This window comes from Carya illinoinensis, chromosome 12, assembly GCF_018687715.1.
Source record: "Carya illinoinensis cultivar Pawnee chromosome 12, C.illinoinensisPawnee_v1, whole genome shotgun sequence".
NCBI classification, from domain to species: Eukaryota; Viridiplantae; Streptophyta; class Magnoliopsida; order Fagales; family Juglandaceae; genus Carya; species Carya illinoinensis.
Genome location: NC_056763.1, coordinates 3,960,123 through 3,978,884, shown reverse-complemented (window position 1 = coordinate 3,978,884; position 18,762 = coordinate 3,960,123). Strand labels below are relative to the sequence as shown.

The 18,762-nt window shown below is 37.1% G+C and overlaps 1 long non-coding RNA gene across 1 annotated transcript; it reads left to right on the top strand.

Annotated features, from left to right (window-relative positions):
* The first annotated feature begins 4,391 nt into the window (after nucleotides 1-4,391).
* On the top strand, nucleotides 4,392-5,487 carry LOC122290465. The gene is made up of 3 exons (XR_006236391.1): nucleotides 4,392-4,598; nucleotides 4,686-4,945; nucleotides 5,026-5,487. It is a non-coding gene; the product is annotated as an uncharacterized LOC122290465 (long non-coding RNA).
* Nucleotides 5,488-18,762: the final 13,275 nt, after the last annotated feature.

Below are 18,762 nucleotides of genomic sequence, written 5' to 3'. Positions count from 1 at the left end.
AAGATGCTGGCCGTATTTAACCGCTCCATGTTGCATGGGAATGTAAAAAGAAAAAGGAATGGCCTGCTTACGACCACATGGCGACTATCTACAGTGACACGTACGTTGTCGGACACCAACAAGTAGCAGTAATTTTGTCAATAATAATGTTAGTTACATCAATAGAATATGCGAGCGTGTTTTAAAAATGAGTGTAATCTTTATTAAAAATTAATTTTTTTTATTTAAATTTTATATTTATTTATTATTTTTTAAAATAATTATACGGTCCTTACGTATATACTCGTCACTATAATTATCATTTTTCTTTATCAATATATACGCGTTGATACCACGTACTGGACAATCACAGCCTCAATAAATCAGCCCCAGTTGGTCTTCCCTAGCTAGCTACAGTTAATTTATATTTTTAATTATTTTGCAGTACAAGGTAGCTAGCTAATTAGATATTGCTGGGGGACCGTTCAAAACACAATAGGCCAGAAAGAGGCTAACAGTAGTTGATAGACGAGAACAAATAACTTTATCTGCATTCCAATATATATAGATCAGCATGGATTGAAGAATCATCGAATGTTGTGTTGATCTTGGTTAATGTTTTAGAAAGTTTCTCTCACTTTTTTCCGTCAGATGCTCAAGCTAGATCTGGATGGGGAAAATTTAAGGTCTGCACTTACCTAGATTTTCACATGCACAACATTTAAAGAAGGGCGATTATTTCAATTAGATAAAGCGTACACAATAATGAAACTTCCAAAGTTGTGGTGTGTGCTAGCTCTACTAGAGTACTTGATACAATATAGCTATAGATAGATAGATGGATAGATACCTTATAGATGAGGGACCAACGTACGTTCTTTAAAGCATCCACTCATAAACAGATCAAGGGACCACACGTATATGGCAGTGGGATTTGCGCGGAGAGAGTTAGACTTAATTACGTAAAGAGACGTTTCAGTCGGTTTAATTATATGCAGTTCTCGTTCACACTCATCATGTAGATTTTCTTGTTTCAGAGCATCAAGCAGCTCCTCTACCCTCTGGGTTGCAATATGATTGATTTGATCGAAAACCTTACCATCAGTAACTTGAACTTGAACTCCGACTTAAATACATATCCATTCTGTATCTATCTGTTTTGACAGATAAAAAACATGATCTTCTCCTTGAAACAAGAGGATATGGTTTGCGAACTTTAGCACTCAAGAAAACTTCGACTTTGCTCCACCTTCTTCAATCCATACAGACGAAAAAAAAAATAGGGTAAACCCTAGAAATGGTATTTATACATGAATCCACATATGCATGCTAGTTAGTAACCCTGCAGACACAAAAACCCTATCAAAGAAAATTCCTTTTTTTCTTTGTTCTTCTTTTTAAGAAAATATAACTGTTGCAAAAGGATTTTATCTGTTCTTAAAAGGTTCCATAATATATTCCTTTTTGAAGCTTAATATATATAATTTAAACAAAAATCTCATCAACTTCTTAAAGTTTTGAGCAGGCGAAAACCCCAAATACTTTTATATCGCGTGTGTTAATTGGGCATGAGTACACAGAGAGAGAGAGAGAGAGAGAGAGAGAGAGAGAGAGAGAGTTTCATGTGTGTGTAAGAGCGGGCATCTTTTCATATTACACACTACTCTAGAAAATATATAGGAATCTTCTACAAAATAATTGAGCCCTAATTGCCGGCCTGCAGCTCCAGTGGCACCAGTCAAAAGCTGAGCCCTACTTTATATTGCTATTGTTTTAAAACAAGAAGCCTCACAGCTTAAGCCCTATAACGTAGCAAAGTGCCACTTCTCCCTTTTACTTTTGTTGGCAGACATTTTTCAGACGCTTTTAAGCCTTTGGTTTCTTGTCTCCATTAAAGGGGAAACAAAAGACAGATCAATTTTTTCAGTACTAATTTTCCTTCAAAGAGCATTCACTTACGGTTTATTAAACAAAGAGTACTAGAACCATTTTAGGAGCTTTTAGTTCAATTACTTATGGACATTCTTAGTTCTCCTTCTCTCCTTAGCAATTTTGCGGAGAAAGTGGCGGGCTTCACGTGCGAGAAGGGTTAATGTTCATGTTTCTTTTAGAGGACCATCATAAATATAACGCTGATCAGTACTTGATCCAAGGCAACATTGTTTCTTTCTTCAGCCAACAGTAAATTTCTCGGTGAGAGTTTGGATTGGTGTTTGTCCAATGCAAAAGAAGAATGTGTGCTGCAAATTGTTAGGTTTTATTTATCCAGAATATATATATATATATATAAAGACAGGTTTCTAAATCAGTTTAAAACTATGCTAGCTAATCGATAGACAAATCTTCTATTCTATATATATCTTAATTAGATCATCAAGAACATTTCCTTAATATATAGCGATATTATATCAATCGTAAAAGTCATTATATCAATCGTAGAAGTCAGTTTTATGTCTATAACAGAAACCTTAGTCAGGTAATTAAAGCATCAAACGAGTACCATTGAAAAATCATGGTCAAACGGACTGAGATGAGAAGCAGCACTCTCTCTAAAGGCCACCTAGCTCCTACTTGCTCTGTAACACCCGTACCCCAAACCAAGTCCGCGTTCTATAAATATTTTAATAAGTTAATATGTATAGAATGCCCACTTGAGTTTTACAAGTAATTTTGAATAGATCACGTGGCCAAAAATTATTTTGGTGGAAAAAAGGTCCTTATTGGGTTTGATAATTAGGTTAAAACCATGCAATATTTTTGGCACCAAGTGGAATCTAATTATTTGGTAATTGACCTGAAAAATTTATGGGATGAGTTAGATTATTTTAGAATTTGAGTCGAGGCCCATTAGCATTTATTAAATACTAAACCCATGAAGATACCGACAAACCAAAGAGATTTTTGGACTGCTCTCATTGGCCCAACCCATTTGTTAAATCCAAATGGTACTACCCAAGACGTGGGCTTAAATATTTTGAAATGGGCCCAAAAATGCAAACCTGTGAGTAACAAGGATCAGACCCCATTCCATGCACGTCTCCACACCTAGCACATCTCCTTCTCACTAGGGTTTTTAGCAACAGCCACACACACACGTTAGAATACACGATAGTTTCTTTCCCAGAAGAGAAAGTCTTTATACAGTCCCGCATTACAGGACTCCTCGCGCACTCCTGACATGGAAAGGTAATTTAAAACGATTCATTTCATTTATTGTATGTTGAATTAGATTCAAATTGTGCCCTTCGTGAAAGACGAAATAGAAACGTCGTGCCCTTCTTCGTCTTGCCTTCCTTCTCAGCTGGAAACGAGACCGTCGGCCCAAGGAAATTCGTCTCATTCCTTCCTCTTTAGCTAGACAGTGGCGTTCCCTTCATCAGCTGGAGACCATTGTCCCCTTCCCCAACTCGAGTTCGTTGTCCCCTTCCGTAGCCCTAAATGCATTTTTCTCTCAAGTATTTTCGTAGCCCTTCGATCAGACATTCAACTGCACTAAATTTTGCAGTTCAGAATATATATTTATTGTGGTCATGTTTATTTTGTGTTTTATGTTGTATTTAAGTTGTTGGTTGGTTGCTTGGAAAATAGGGGTGGGGGGAGTGAAAAAACATCCCGGATAAGGATTGTGGGTTTTTATTTTTGCCCACTAAATGCTTGCTTATAGGCTCAACAACATGTATCATTGCAATTAGAAACGGCACAACCTGAACATTCTTTTAGCATGTTACCAGCCAAAAAATAAAAAAACAAAGTTAATATCTTCTAGTAGGTCGCCCTGTCCCCCTTCTAAATTAGCAATTTCCCCATGTTTATAAACGAAATCACTGCAGGCTCTATTTTTTTTTTTTTTTTTTTTTTTTTTTGTCATAAGATGCTAACTTGTTCCCTGCAGAGTGTAGGTTGCTATTTTATTTGATCTAGTTCTTATAATCAAGTTACATTTGGATATATAACCTCATGGTATAATAATATCCATTCCTGCTATATACATCTTGTGCTGGACTATCCCTTTTATAAAATTAATGATATTTAGATCTTCTGGTAGGGCTCTTAAGCTTGTGTGTATGTGTTTTGGCTGTGATTTTAAGAGTGAAAAAGTTCATCACTTTGTATTCTTTGTTATGTTTATGAAGAAAAATAGGATCTCTCTTTTCATCTATAATAACGTTTCTATCCTACTCACAGCCACACCCTTTCACCACCTGATCAAGGTAATGAAGACAATTAGTATGTCGTGATTTTCCTTATTGTTTCATTTTGGGGCTTCTCTTATTTATTTTAGGATGGGGCTTTTTCGACCCTTACCTTCATTTTACATGCATTATGACAATTGTGGTTGTTGTGATGTCAAGTATTCTCTGTTAATGACGTCAAATAAACATAAGTATCGGTATCTGATAATGAGGAACTGATTTGTCTTAAACTTATTCTGCAGTGATAACTACTGAAGCCAAAAATATCCTTTTGAGACACATCTATCAGAGTGCTGAAGAGAAGGATGTAACAAGTTCTTCATCTCATATCTAAGTACACACACATGACATGATGCAACAAGTTCTTCATCTCATACTTAAGTACACACACGACATACTCATTTAGTGTGGCCACCAAGTGGATATGTGGGTCTGCAAACAAACATAGGACAGTTTTTAACTTTTTTTAGCTTCTGTCAATCTTCTGATTTGCATGGCCTTTCTTTTTTGCAGTTGAGACCAAAGAGAGCTGCGATATATAAGTACAATTGGGTGATCCCTGTGATAGTTTATAAGGAATGAAGTGATTAGAGAGATATTTACCTTTTTATTCCATTCACGTAATGTCTCAATCCTCCCATTCATCATCTTCTTTGGGTGATCGGAAAAATGCCCCAATATGTTTATGTGGATCAATTGCGCGTCTCAAAGTCTCCAACACTTCAAGAAATCCAAGAAGACCTTTTTTCACTTGTCCAAATTACAATAAGGAGGTCATCACTTACAACTTTTGTATACTTTTTGATTCCTACAATTTTCTATGGTTGATTTTTACAAATCTTGATCACTGCAGGGAAAGCCATACTGCAATTACTTTATATGGGCAGATTTTGTAGAAGGAAATGGAAGTCCACTTGATCGGCACAAAAGTGAATTCCAGCAAAGAGATGAAGAACTTCAAAAGAGAGAGGTTGAAGTCACTAGGAGAGAGAATGAAGTCCAACATGTTTTAGAAGAGATCCATAAAGAAAAGGAAGAGATCCATAAAGCAAAGGAGGACATCCAAAAGAAAGTGTTGGATCTTCTGAATGAACGGGAAGAGCTTCAAAGTCAAGTTATAGAGATTAGTCATGCACGCATGCTACTATGCGTATTTTGGGGACTTTCTATACTAATCTCATGTATTTTGCTAAGATCAAGATCAATAGAAGATTAAGTTTGTGTTAGGGACTTTTTGTATGTTGTTAAGTTAGTGTTTCAGTTTAGCCAGATTGGTGACTTGTAAACATTCTACATTATGATGCAGTCTTCATAAATTTGTAATATGCATTTTATTTTTAAAACTGTACCAGACTTATGATCCCTTCAATATAACGTATTTTCTAGCAAATTTGTTCATGTAATAGTAAGTTGAAATTTGTATTATCTAACACTCCCAGCGACCTAGTAACCAGACTAACTTCCAGGATACAACAGGCAACACTCAGTTCTTTTAAAATTAAATACATTTGTCCTTCTTCATTAAACCATCAAAACAAGTACATTGCTTGTTTGAAAATAAAGTGAGTGTCAAATAAAATGCCAAATACTAACGAGTATCAAATACACAATGTTAGGCCCCAAATTCATTTGGGACCACAAAAATTTCAAATACAAACAACGAATGTCAACAGCAACCATCAACTGTCAAGAGAGGTATGATGTTGAAGATCTACCTGTACCAAAAAAATAAAAATAAAAGACATAAAAATCAAAAATAAAAGTTGTCATACTCAAGTAAAAGTTGTCATACTCAGGGACACACCTCATCTGTGCTTTCGGCAATGCCACTCATGTTCATCACCTCATTTGTGGTTCCCGCGACGCCACTCATGTTCAAGACCTCGTCTGTGCTTCCGGCAACGCCACTCATGTTCATTACCTCATCTGTGGTTCCCGCAACGACACTCATACTCAAGACCTCATCTGTTGCCGCTACAGTACAACTTGTGTTCAAGACATCATCTAAAGAACCTTGCCTTTCGAGGACTTAACCCGTGGTTGTATGCATTCTCAACGGTAGTTATACGCAACACCCCATCAAGAAAAATTGCATTAACCTTCGCCTTACAATCCGTCTTTGTTGTCGGACGTGGTTTAGAAACATTCAAAGTACGATTCCTTGCCTTCCCACCACGAGCACAACCAAGTGTTAAATATCTAACACTCCCATCGTCTTCCCTTTTACTGCTTTGGGTCATTACACCAAACCCAGTCTGTTTTCCATATTGCTTATAGTAGTCTATAAGCTCATGCTCAGTTTTAAATGACATCCCCGGCTTTGGCTCTATAACACTATCGTCATCATTTCCACAGGAGACTGATGGTACTTCTTCAACCGGCACTTCTTCAAGCATCGATGGTACTTCCTCAGCCATTGAAGGTACTTCCTCAACCAATGAATTATCAGTCTCGTGGATTATACCATAACACATATCAATACGAGAAGTTTTGTTATTTAATATGTACATGAACACAGTTCAAATTATTTTATACTTGTTGTTCTTCAATGAACTCTTCTCCCACATTTGAGCTATCTTGATAAGTACTGCTTTCAGAAGAAAACAACGATCGCGTAGTAGACGAGATGATGGGTTCTGTGATATCCTTATGACTACTTGAACATCCCGGATAAGGAATTAGAGGAGCATAAGGGTAGGGAATTGGTGGTCTAAACGGTACTTTTGTTGGTTGCTGCAATTAACAATAAAAAATAAAAAATGTAGCCATTCACATAGTGGATTTAAACATAGAAACTAAAGTTTATCACCTCATTTCTCCACGGATAAGGATCGGCATTTGGATGAGGAGCAAATGGTGGCAAAAATGTAGGCGGCATCATCCCATGGTAACCATGCATGTAGCTATATGCTGACCAAGCTGGGTAAAATGACCTTGGTATTTCCTGAAATAAAATCGAATAATGATTTATTACCAAATTATAAATCAATAACATGGCTTTTGGATGGGAAAATCATACTTGAGTGAATGTAGTAGTGTTGGTAGGCCTTGTAGCACTGCTTGTAGGCCTTGTGTTTTCTTCTGCTTTCTCCATCAACTTGTACACCAAAATGGACCGACCTTTATGTAAATATTCAGGTAATTAATTTGACAATCCCTACACTTCTTTAATCATGTATAATGATTGAAAGATTCACCTCCAGGCCAAATATAACATGGAATGATTATTATCTCGACTTGTACAATGGAAAAAAACGAAAAACAAACTCATAGCAATGGAAAGTTTAGATTATTAATTACTTATATATATATATAAGTTTAGATTATTAATTACTTATATATATATATATATATATATATAAGTTTAGATTATTAATAGCTCTACAACCTTCTAAGTTTAGATTGATACTTGTATAAATCCTTTCCATTATGAAATTATCATTGAGGTCTTTATTCAAACATATTCCATGCATCTCATTTATTCTCTCTAACAATTCCTCATAACTGATCAAATAATTATCAAACATATAGACATTATTCCAGAACAGATCAGTCAAACAAACAAGTATACCTAAACAAGTATATGTGCAACTACTAGGAGATCTCGATGTCGTTCACGTTTCTGAGGGAGATGGTGCGAGTCCGAGAGTAAACACGAAACTGAAAATAGGTAAATGGGGGGTAGTGTGTGAATGGTCTAGATTTCCATAATCATTAAAAAAAAATATGATTGAAACCACAGAACAACTACCTAGTTGTCATGGTGGTGGAGCAAATAGTTTACAGCGTTTCCTAATGTAGATGGTTTTCCTTTTATTTGTGCAGAGGTCTTGCCTGATGGTGGAGGAGATTAGCCCGACGCCGGTGGTGGAGTTGAGTAGAATGTTGTGCTAGTGGTGGAGGAGACGAGGCCGACACTGGTGGTGGAGATGACGAAAATTTTTAGCTCCCGCGTAGTCACTGACAGCGGCAAAATTTTCACTTTTGAAACTCGTAGCTTTTCGTGAAATGAAGCAGAAATGATTTATTTGGAAGGAGGACAATTTGGTCATTTGCTTAAACTGATATGTACAAAATGACAAAGCAAGGTGTGCACGGGGATTGTATTTAAGGATTATACCTAGCACATCTCTTCCCAGAATAGGGTTGCCACTAAACTCCATTGAAGATCCCCTCCCATGCATGTTGTTGCACTGAGGACAACCAAAACTAGTCACCATCCAATGCCAGCTGCATGTCCTCCATCATAGAAGCCCAACTCCATGTATGTCCATCTCATGAAACCACCTCTCAACATGAAGTCTAGAAGCAATTGTTCAACCACCACGTCACAATCTTCCCCCTCTGCTTAGCTATTTGCAACACAAAACATCCTCCATAGAGGTGCCCCTGCACTACCAGCCCACGTTAAGCCTCTATCATCCCATGTGTCCTTACAACAAAATAGAGTATTTGTTCCCCACTGTGAGCCACAAAGCCACTGCCATGGCCATCCTCCTTCATTTCTCCACCATTGGAAATAGCCACACCACACTGCTGAAATTTCACCTCCGTCCGATGCCATGCCTCACCACTACATGTTGGGAAGCCACCGCACGTTGCCTCAACTTGCACAGAAAGTGTCGTTGGGCACTTCACATGTCATAACCCCACCCTATCAAGAGCAAGACCGTGATCCCGTACATATTCTTTACCTATTATAATTGTAAATTTATTTATAAATAAATGTCCATATTGTTATTAGTATTATTATATATATATATATCTATTTTTTTTATTTAAAAGATAATACGTGACGGTTCGAACGCATCATGCATAAATTCTAATTCCTAACTGAAAGAAACATCTAATAGACATACCTTTACATTCCTTTACGAAGGACTCTCAGAGTCCGTCATCCATTCATTTAACGTAATTATTTTAAATAAAAAGGGACTCCGTCTCTTCAGTTTTTACAAAAGAAAACTAACTTAAAGCAGAAGGGGTTTCCATCACCCCACTATAAAATATACCTTATACCCGAAGGTATCTTGTCTAGAAGTTAACTCAATAAAACATTCCCGTGTGGGGTCCAGTATTAAAACGTAAGAAACATATATTGTCATTAGAAAGAAACCAAACTATCTAGGGACTACTAAATGTTGGCCCCTCCCTCCTCAGCAATACTCAGCTCCTCAGTAGATTCGTCTGTACCTGGACATTTAAAACATAAACACAAGGTGAGTCTAATACTCAGTAAGCAGTACACCATGCTGTTAACTTAATAAGCATTTAGTATTTTCTTTTGAAAACATGCATCCATAAACCAATACTAATTCTGACAATACTTCCATGCATATGCTTTCTTTATAACATCATGCATACGCTTACTTCTTACTACCATTCATATACTTACTTCATACTTTCATGCATAATCTTTATTTCTTATTTTCATACATACTTATATATCATATCTTCATGCATACACTTAATTTAATCTTTCACTTTCTTTTGGCCAACACACTATTACGCCCCATGTGTTGGGGTTAGCGGTCCTATTGGACCTGGATTCCACTCGTGAGCATAGGTTAGGAACCCCTTTCTGTCAGGGAGCAACACTAGGTGCATTACCAGTACTACTTACCCGGCATTGCAATCTGCCCATTTCTTTGATATCATTTCCTTTCATGTGGCCATTACATTTTCATACATTAATTCATTCATTTTCTTTCTTTGAAATCAACATTTTCAGTATCTTCCTTAGTCCGATGAATATGCATTTATTTTGGAAAATAGAATTTCATGTCATGCTTACATATAAATAAAATCTTAGTTATTTCAAGAAGCATGTATGAAAATTTCATGACTTAGAATCTACATGCATGCATTACCATATACACATACAATCAATTATAATCGACAGGATACCTAACAGGGGCTACCAAGAAAGGCTTGTACATAATATAAATTCATTTATTCTTTAATTAGAGGAACGTTTGGAAAGAGATAGAGATATATTCTTCCACAAGAGAACTTGGCGTGGGCGCATGGTCATAGCTACTTACCTCGATCCGCTGCAATCCCTTTAACTTCAGAAAATCCTAATCCAATAAATAACAAGTGTGTTAAAACTCATCCAACATCCTTTAGACCTCCTTTTAAGGATAGCTAAAATATTATAAATCTAACATCGTTTTCTACTCTTAATGTTACTTCAAATAACTACCCTCTCGACAAATCCTTATAAGAGTAACATAAAAAGATAATTTAACTTAGTTAACATAACATCAAAACAATTCCATATATGCATTTAATCACTTAAAACATAACATAATTATATATATATATATATATATATATATGCAAAACAGAATATTAAAACAACCTCTCATATATATTTACACTTAAAACAGAACATAAACATATATATATATGCAAAACAGAATATTAAAATAGCCTCTCATATATATTTACACTTAAAACAGAACATAAACATATATATATGTAAAACAGACTATTAAAACAACCTCTCATATATATTTAAGATGGTTGATCTATTTCAAAAAAATCTATATATCACTTACACTAAAAAAAAAAAATGAGTTAGGAACCCTTACCCCAAATTTCTTCACTTCTTGACACTTGGAAATTCTAACTATAAGAAACCTCAAAGTAGTAAAGAAATAGATAAAGTGCACGGTTTGGAAAGATTTAACTTTCTTTATTTCTTTTGGGAGTTCACATGGTTTAGGTGATAGAAAGAAGGATTGGTTCTTCTCTTGAACTAGAAGAAAGTGAAGGAAGAAGGAGATGTACGATGACTTGAAAAAGTGGAAACTCCTTGGGAAATGAAAAGGGTCAAAGCTTATCTCTTGAGGTGCATGTTGGACGTCCTAGATTAAACCTAAGAAGATAAAGCTTCTACCTAATTCAATCCAAGGGTGTAAGTTCAAAGCGGCTAATTCATAATTAATTTAAAGTGAAGGACTTAAAAAAAATATTAAGGATATAAAAATATATTCTCATCTCATTTTAATGATTCACATAAAATAAAAACACACATCTTAAAATAAAATAAATTGAATTAATAAACTAATAAAATCTTTACATGAAAATATTTAACTTAAAGATTAAAATAAAATGACGTAAAGACTTACGTAGTAAGACTATGGTATTACATCACACCACTCCAGGTCCTTGGTAAGCCCACTCCGAGACCTCATTATTCCTCTACTCCTTTGCTTCTCGGTCTAACAACTCTAATCTCTCTCTCACGTTATTCTCTCTCTCTCTCTCTCTCTCTCTCTCTCTCTCTCTCTCTCTCTCTCTCTCTCTCTCTCTCTCATCGTGCTCCATCTTTGACCTCAGATTAGGCACTATTTCACTGCTCGCTGCCTCTCCCTTGGTGAGTGTCACACTATCTTTCCAAAGGATGTAAATTGGTCTAGTCCGATCTGGGGTGATAATGGATCAAAACTTTTTGTCCATCATTTATCCAGACTTGACTGATCACCCCTAGTGGACCATATCGGAAAAATTATAGGTTGGTCCATATCGATTCGAGCTAGTTTCTAATGGTGGTCCAATCATACAAAAATGCCTATCATTTTTGAAGTATACAAAAAAGCCCGTAATGTATGTTTTCAGCTCATTAGTATAAAAGAAGCCCACAATGTTTATTATTTTGAGTAATACAACTGTTTAAGTTTATTTGCACATTTTTGGCTTAAAAATAGCCTAAAAAAAGTTGTTTAAGTTATCAAAATTGATAATTATATATTAGTTAATTGATATTAGTTAATTAAAAATTATATATTTAACATTTTATATTGTTAATAGACATAGCTTAGATGGCAATTATATAATTCACTTATATAACTACTATATCAAATAATATATATAATTTATAAAAAAATTTAAAAATATATATTTGAAGTTCGGTCAGTCCGAAGTTAAAAAGCCTTACCTCGAGATCGGACCAAAACCCATTCAGTCCCACAAATGGAGGACCAAAATAGACCGAACCATTCAGTCCGGTCAGTTTTTCTAGTCAGGATTGAAAATTTTACACCCCTAGTCTTTCCCTCTCTCACACACCTCCTTTTTGTGGTCCAAATAGTCCTACTCCTTTGGATTGGAGATGGGCCTTGGGCCTCAAACTGCTTAGGTCAAGTGTATTACCAAAGTGCCTTCTTAATATTTTCAAGGGGGCTTATTTTATGTCGGGCTATTCTATTTTAGATTGGGTTGGGCTTGATGTAAATTGGGCTTTTCTTTAAGTTGAATTTTAACGAGGAATATTGATTTAGAAAGGTTAGACCATGTTAGGAAAATTGAAGGAACGTCAGGAAATTAAAGTTGGACATATGAACACTAGATTTATGACTTTAGTTTCAATATTATAGAATTAATATGATTTGAGGAATTAATCATGAAATTATTTCATGAAAGTTTATAAAAATATAAGTATTTTGAGGAGAGGCAATATTTTAGGGTTTCAAGGATTTTTAGACATTGAGGAAGTCAATATTTCCCTAGATTTTATATGTCAGGTTTTGATTATGAAGTATGTGTTCAATTTAAAATTTTGCGCATGTTACATGAAATTCTAGGTAAGTGGGATTCTTATGCTAGATTTTGCATAAAACGAATGGACTGTGGTTGGTTTTATGAAAAATATGCATGTTTTGCTATGAAAAGAAAACTTGAAAACAACATTGGTCATTTTATCTGCATTATTCATGAAATTCATATAAAATAAGAAAAATATTTTTTATCATGTCTGATGTAGGCATGAGCTATTTTTGGCATTCTCTTTTTTTTTTTTTGAAAGGTTAATATCATTGATAAAAACTTAGGTCATATTTGTATTGTCTTTCATTATAACATTTTTTATCACAACTGGACCATCTTCTAACCATACATTTTCCCTAACTTCTTTGATAGCTAACTTAGCTGTTGTGTGTGCTGCATTGTTTGCAGACCTTTGGACAAAAAGGAGTTTCTAGGCTGGGTGCAACTCCAAAAGGTGTTGTAAGTCCTCTATCTCCTGACCAAGCCACGAGTTGTCTTCATTCTTGGAGTTGACTAGGTCTATTACTACTTTGGCATCCCCTTCAATTATAACTTGATTCAGTCCTAACTCACTACAAAGTTCCATAGCTTTGTATAGGGCAGACACTTCAGCTTGAAAAGCCAAAAGAATATGGGTTTTAGGAGCAGTCAATGTTGCTTGTAAGCGCCCTTCAGAGTCCCTCAATATGATCCCCAACCCCATACTTTCTTTGTCTTCGTCAAAAGTTGCATCGAAGTTTACTTTGAAGAAAGGCCACTCAGGTGGTTTCCACAACTGGCTGGGACCTCTTTCTTGACTTGTTACTACATTGGTGTTGCTGCTTTGTTTAATCTCCTTGAGTGTAGCTAAATTTGCCTGCGCCAATGCAACAATTGAGGCTAGATTCTTGGGTTGATTTTGAAAGGTAAAAGCATTCCTTCTGGTCCAAATGTGGTATAACAAGACAGCAACCAATTCAATTTTTTCCTGGGATAGTTTCTTAGTCATCTCTTCCCAAAGCTGTTGGAAATCAGGGTAGACTCTTCTCTATTTCCTAAAAGTGCTTGTCTTCCCACCCTAAATGTCTGCTGCCTTAGGATAGACCCATAAGGCATGCACAATTATTTCTTTTTCTCTTTCATAAATTGGGCAGAGATAGTTATCAACAATATTCTTTTTGTATAACCTGTCTGTTGTAGGAAGGATGTTGTCTAAACACTTCCAGATGAGAATTTTTACCTTACTTGGGACTTCTAATTGCCATAGATATCTCCACTCTGAGTTTTTACTCCCAGCTGTTGAGGGTTACCCTAAGCTCCTATTTGACAGTTTGGTTTTTAGGAAATAAGCACTCTTGACTGTGTAGGTACCTCTGTCTGACCCAACCCATATTCTTCTATCTCTTGCCCCTCTCCTGCTGATAGGTATGGAACAAATAAGGTTGGCTTCCTCTTCCCTGAAGATTGATTGCACCAGATCTACCTTCCAAGATCTACTGTCTTTAACTATCAAGGCCTCCACCCTGGTCTCTGAGTCCAACGTATTGATAGGAGTCTGAATTTGGTAGGTCACTGGCCTTAGCAGCCACTTATCCTTCCAGATTTCAATGCCACTTCCATTGCCTACCCTCTAGACCAACCCCTCCTTTAGTAGCTCCAAGCTTGACCAAAGACTCCTCCATCTGGAAGAAGGAGGTCCTTTCAACTTTGCATCCATTACATCACAATTTGGAAAGTATTTTTCCTTGAAGATACGATAGACCATTGAGTGTGGATCTTTTATCATCCTCTATATTTGTTTTGCTAGTAGGGCTCTATTGAAACTGCAGAGGTCCCTGAACCCCAAACCCCCTTGATTTTTAACTGTGCCCAAATACTTCCAAGTTTTCCAATGGATCCCTTTGCCCTCATCTCCATGACTCCACCAAAAACAGGCCAAGAGTGCTTTAATTTCCTTTAAAAGCAAGACTGATATCTTGAAAAATACTCATGGAATAGGCTAGAATTGCCTACAGCACACTCTTAATTAGCACTTCCTTTCCTGCTGAAGATAGGAATTTGGTTTTCTAGCTGTTGATTCTCTTCCATATCTTTTCCTTAAGGCTTTTGAGAGTATCATATTTTGATCTTCCTGCCACTGTAGGAAGGCCAAGATATTTGTTGTAATTGTTGCACTTGGAGCCATTCACTTGCTGCAATATGAAATCCTTAGTCTCCCTCTTGGTGTTAGAGCTGAAAAAGACACTAGTTTTCTCTTTATTATGGGTTTGTCCCGATGCTTCCTCATAAAGGTTCAGGAGTAAATAAATCTGGTACCATTCCACCAGTTTTGCTCTACAAAAAATAACGCAATCATCAACAAAAAGAAGGTGGTTCATTCTCAGTCCACCTCTAGACACTGCCACCCCCGATTTAGCCTTGTACAACAGTGAGCTAAGCCCTTCTACACAGATCAATAAGAGATAAGGTGACAAGGGATCACCTTGTCTCCGTCCTCTCGAGGGAAAGATGGTCTCACTTGGCTCCCCATTAATGACAGTAGAGTAGGAAACTGATTTAACACATGCCATCAAAAGGTCAGTCCATTTTTTTTCCAAAAACCAGTTTAAGCAACATAGCCTCTAAGAAAACCCATTCAACCCTATCATAAGCCTTAGACATATCTAATTTAATGGCCATTGACCCCTCCCTTCCTTTCTGTTTTGATTGCATAGTATGTATTAGCTCATGAGCTACCATTATATTGTCAGTTATAAGTCTTTTGGGGATGAAAGCACTCTGGTTCCATGAGATCACCTTGTCTAAAACACTTTTCATTCTATTTTCCAAAACTTTGGATATCAACTTATAGATGACATTACACAGTGAGATTGATGGAAAATCATGTACTGAGAGGGGTGAATTTACCTTGGGAATTAAAGCAATGAGGGTGTGATTTAAATCCTATGGCATCCTTCCTGATTTTAAAAACTCCAAGATAGCTTGGGAGACATCCTGTCCCACTATCTTCCATTGTTCTTGGTAAAAGTCGGCACTAAAATCATCAGGCCCTGGGGATTTGTAGGGGAACATTTGCTTGAGTGCATTCTCAACTTCTTTTGTTGTGAATTCCTTTTCTAGCTTGTTTAGCATTTCAACTGTAACACTCTAGTCTATCTCTTGAATACACTGATTTATGCAGGCTAGGCTAGGCTGTGTAGACTTGAAAGCTGCTACAAAATATATCTTAAAACTTAGGGCTATGTCTGCCTTCTCACTCAGCTCTACACCATCCATATCGACAATCCTTTTGATGGTATTCTTTTTTTTTTTTCTCTGGTTTACATAAGCATGATAATACTTCGTGTTTCTGTCTCCCCCAGTCAACCAATGTCTCTTGGCTCTCTATCTCTGTCTTGTGTCTTTTTGGATCAACAAAAAATCAAGCTCTTTCTAAATTTGTTTTTGTTCTTGGACATTGCTAGCTTCTCCTCTTCTCTGTAGCAAACTTAGGAGCTGTATCTTTTCCTTGATGGCTTTTGTTCTCTCCCTTTCCAAGTTCCTGCTCCATTTTTTCAACCCCTTTTGTGTTAATTCCAACTTGCTCATAACCCTTTCCATACCTCTCCCCCTTTCATTTGTGCTTTGCCATGCCTTAGACACTGTTTCACGGCATCCCTCATCTTTATTCCAACTTGCCTCATATTTAAAAGAAGCTTAAAGTTGTAAACTGAGCACCTCTCAATACTACTTTGAAGAAGTATTGGGCCGTGATTAGAACATATAGCTGGTAAGGTCTCCACTGAATATTCAAAGTACTTTTCTTTCCACCAAGCATTGGCTATGGCTCTGTTGAGTCTCTTTTGTGTGAAGGTCTCATCCTCATGATGGTTACACCAAGTGAATTTATTCCCTGTCCATCCTAGGTCAAAAAGGTTTCCCTCTTCCATTATGTGCCTGAACATATCCATCTGTCTTTCACTTCTGGGATTCCCCCCTCATTCTCTTCCTTATACAGTACCTCATTAAAATCTCCTATAATTCCCCATCCTCCTTCCTTAGGCTTGAAGGATAACAGTCAGTCCCAAGTCTACTTTCTTAAATTCGTTGTTGGTTGTCCATAGAAGCAAGACAATAACCACTTCATATTGTGTTGTTCATCATTTACAAACAAGTTGATGTGGTTTTGTGAGTAGTTTACTAGATCCACTAACACCTCATTTTTGCATAGAAGCATAAGTCCTCCACTCCTTCCTATTGCTTCCACCACTATGTAGCCATCATACTTAAGCCTATTTGCTACCCTTTGAGCTTTTTTGTAGGATAGTTTGGTCTTCATAATAAAAACCAAATCGGGCATCTTTTCCTTTACCAACAGGCAAAGGGTTTCAACTATTCGGGGGTTCCCAAGCCCCCGACAATTCAACTTAGGATTCTCATTGTACCTGGCAGGGCTGTTTCTCTGCCGCCACCAAAACGAAAGATGAAACATTTTCATTTTTCTTTTCACCCAAGATGAATTTTTTGAATTTTTTTACAGGAGTAAGGCTATCAAGGCTTACCTCTACACTCCTTTTATCACCTTTAGAACAAGTTGTAACTAAAAGAGGAGGAGGTTTCCTCAGGATTCAAGCTTGGTGTTTCCATCTACGACTATCTCCCTGCTTTGATTGAAGCTAAGTTGAAAACAGCATCTCCTTTCCCTCTAAATCAAAAGCACTGACCGTTGGGGAGCTTGGATTCGCGTCGTTAGGCCCCTACTGTGATGTACAAATCTCGGTTGCTTTCTTCAACCCACTCACTTCATTAAGCCCATAAGCCTTATTGGTTTTGGAATTAGATTCCCGCCATAAGTCTTCCCTCAAGATTTTTGGTGCTTCCTTCTCCCCTAGGTCTGATAGGTGTACTGTTGCAACGCTTCCATCCCCTCCTCTGAATCCATGTGGCTTTGTACCTTGCCCTGCACCTATCTTTTCTCCCAGTTTTTGGGCCATTTGGTTCTGTGTGTGGGATACTGAGAGAGCTGGTTGTCCCTTATCCCAATCTTTTTCCCGCCACCCTTTTTCCACACTGTTTTTTGCCATTTGTGTCCTTGCCTGGCCATCACCCTTCGTTGGGACTTTACCTCCTTCTCCGATCCCTTTTCTAGATGGGAAAGTCCCTCACTTGACATTACTAATAGCCTGTAACCACGTCCCAAATTGGGTTCCAGCTGCTCCCTCTTTTTCTTGGTCCCCTCGGAAGGCTAGACAGCCTTGTTCTCCGTGGAGTAACCAACCACAATGAAAACATATTTTGGGTAATTTTTCGTACCGAAAAAACACCCAATGTTTTGACTTCTCAGCGTATATGAAGTGGCCCCTGGGGATGGGCTTGTGCAGGAGCAGCTTCGCCTTCACCCGTAGACACCTCCCCCAGCTTGTGCCATTGTCCTCTGTATAGACTCTAATAGCCCTTCCTACCAAATTTCCAATCTGGTATCCCCATTCCGATGACATGCAGCCCAATGGCAAGTTGTAAATTTACATCCAGAAAACGTCCCAGAAAGGCCATTTTTGCTGGCTTCATATTTTCATCATAAGGCACTATTAGGAACAAAGCATTATCAAAAGTCCAAGGTTTTCCTTCAAGGATCTTGTGCATATTTGCATGGGACCCGAACGTAATGATAAAGATGTTCTTTCCTACTTCTTTGAAAGTGGCCCTGCTACTAATCCTCCATATCTTTGCCATTGTGTTACTAATTAGTTCCTTCCCCACCACTCGGTCAAAGCAGATCTTTCCTATCAGGATTTTTTCTCCTATACATTTGATTTCCTCGTTCTTGCTGTTCTCGACTACAAGTACCTATTCTTCTTGCTCTATCAACCTGAAATTCCTCCACTGATCCTCTAGACCCTCCGTCAAAAAATCCACTTCATTAGTCATTGTGTAATCTACTTAAAAAACAAGGAGAAAACGTAACTGATTGAACGCAACCACAAAGGGAAGACTAATTCACCACCTCTGGTTTCCCCATATTGCTATCTAGAAAGGAGACTTGCTTTGAACATTTTTTGGCATTCCATTTTTGAATTGT